Raw genomic sequence first — 2,500 nt, forward strand, 5'->3', positions numbered from 1 at the left:
CTTCGAGCTGCGACTCCGCCGCCCGGTTGGCCCTCTCCTCGTTCCAGCACTGCTGAAGTTCGGCGGTGATCTGCCTGGCAGCCTCGCAGCCCCTGCTCCAACAGCCCTGGTCTCGCAGCAGGAACTCCTCGAAGCTCTCGACCGTGACGAGGTTGATCGAGTCCTCTGCAAGCAGCCGCTGCCTGACGTCTGCGAACCTGGGACACTCGAACATCGCGTGCTCGGCGTCCTCGACGGCTCCAGGGCACCACTGGCAATCCGGGGACGAGGTGAACCCCATGGCGCACAGGTAGTCCCGGAAAAATCCGTGACCAGAGAGGACCTGGGCCAGGTGGAAGCTCACCTCTCCATGCTTCCGCGAATGCCAGGTCCCGATGTTGGGTAGGACGCGATGTGCCCACCGCGTGTACCTGCTGGCGCCGTCTTCAGCCGCATCCGCATCCCAGCGCTGCTGCCACTGCTGCATGGTGGTAGCCCGTTCCGTCGCCCGGATCTCGTCGGTGGTACGGGTTCGAGCTGGATCCAGTCGAGCCTCGTACACCCGGGCATCCTCCTTGATGACTTCGACGATCGGCAAGAGACCAGCGATCACGACCGCCGCCTCGTACCGTACCGTGCGAAAGGTTCTCGCCACCCCTATCGCCATCCTGCGTTGTACTCGCTGCAGCATCCGTCGACACTCGCGCATGTCCACGGCGGTGTGCCAGACCGGGGCTGCATACCTCATGATGGAGGACGACACCGACGCAAGTAGCTTCCGCTTCGCCGCTGATGGTCCGCTGTGGTTTCGCATCAGTCTCGAAACAGCCTCCGCCACACGGAGCGCCTTCGCCGTGGCGTGCTCAACGTGCGGCTTCCACGAGAGGTGGTCGTGCAACATCACGCCAAGGTAGCGGATGCTGCGGGCTGTTTGGACCTCGACGTCACCGATGCGAATTGACAGCGAGATCGGCCGCTGGACACTCGAGATGATAACGGCTTCCGTTTTCGCCGGTGAAAGCTCCAGCCGATGTTGGGTCATCCAGGTCATCACGGACCGTACCGCTTCTTCCGCTGCTGCTGCTGCTGCCCCCGGGTCGTCACCACGTGCCACTATCACGAGGTCATCCGCAAATCCAATCGCCTCCACCGTATGGGGGAACTGCACGCTCAGTACCCCGTCGTACATTACGTTCCACAGGGTGGGGCCCAGGATGGACCCCTGTGGGACGCCGGCGGTGACATGCCGTACGACAGGGCCTTCGCTGGTGTTGTAATGCAGCTCTCGTCCGTGAAAATAGCTCTGGAGAATTCGCTGAATGCCTTCAGGTACTCGCTTCGCCTGAAGCGCGAGGGCGATCGACTGCCAGCTCGCTGTGTTGAAGGCATTGCGAATGTCCAGGGTGACGACCAGTAGAAATCTGTGAACCCCGTGTCCAGTTCGGCCGAAGGACATGGCCGTGCTGCCAGCTGCCACGATTCGGGCTACCGCGTCCACCGTTGAACGTCCCCTGCGGAATCCGTACTGCCGGTCGGACAGCATCTGCCCAGACGTGCTTTCCAGGTGCTCATTGAGGCGCTCGAGGATGAGCCTCTCCAGTACCTTTCCCACCGTGTCTAGCATACACAGTGGGCGGTACGACGAGCTCTCGCCCGGAGGCTTCCCCGGTTTCGGAATGAGCACCAGTCGCTGTCTCTTCCATGCCGCGGGAAACAAAGCACGGTCGAGACAGTCCTGGTAAAGCCTTCGCAGCACGTCTGGGTGTTCACTTATCAGCACCTTCACAGCAGCGTTCGGGATGCCGTCGAGGCCTGGTGCCTTCCTCGAACTCATCCGCGATGCTATCACTTGTAGTTCCTCGATGGTTACCGGACGGAGGGTGTTCTCTCCGGGAGCAAGATGGCTTGGCTCTGGCCAGTCGAAAGACGGGTGCTCTGGGAACAGGTCAGCAACAATGCGATCCAAGGTCGCTCGGTCAGTCTCCGGTGGTGCGCGACTGCCACGGAGAGACGTGAGTACGACCTGGTACCCTGCCCCAAACACATCATCCTCAACGGCGTCGATCAACTCCTGGAACCGCCGTTCCTTGCTCCGTCGAATCTCCTTCTGCAGAGTTCGTCGTGCAGCCAGATGACTTGCTGCAGCGACCTCACGCTCTGGCGCGTTCGACATGCGCAGAGCGTGGTCCCGGGCTACTCTGCAGGCCTGTTGCAGCTGTGAGATTTCCGGGGTCCACCAGAACACATTGCTTCGACGTCCGTGCTGTCGCGGGTTTACTCTCTGCATCGTCTCGTCACAAGCTCCAGCCAATGCTTTGACGAGCGTCGCAGGGCAGACAGCAGCCTCGGTGATCTTCCAGGCCTTGAGGGCCTCGCGATAGCAGCCCGCGTGGAATTGGCCCATTTTCCAGCGGCGGCCAGCCTGCCGTTGACTTGGTTGGGTCGCCCGTCGCCTCTCGTGCCTCGTTTGATGCGGTGCGTCGGCAATGAAGCAGATGCACGCGTGGTCACTCGCCGTATA

The sequence above is a fragment of the Anopheles nili genome (genome assembly GCF_943737925.1).
Source record: "Anopheles nili chromosome X unlocalized genomic scaffold, idAnoNiliSN_F5_01 X_unloc_5, whole genome shotgun sequence".
NCBI classification, from domain to species: Eukaryota; Metazoa; Arthropoda; class Insecta; order Diptera; family Culicidae; genus Anopheles; species Anopheles nili.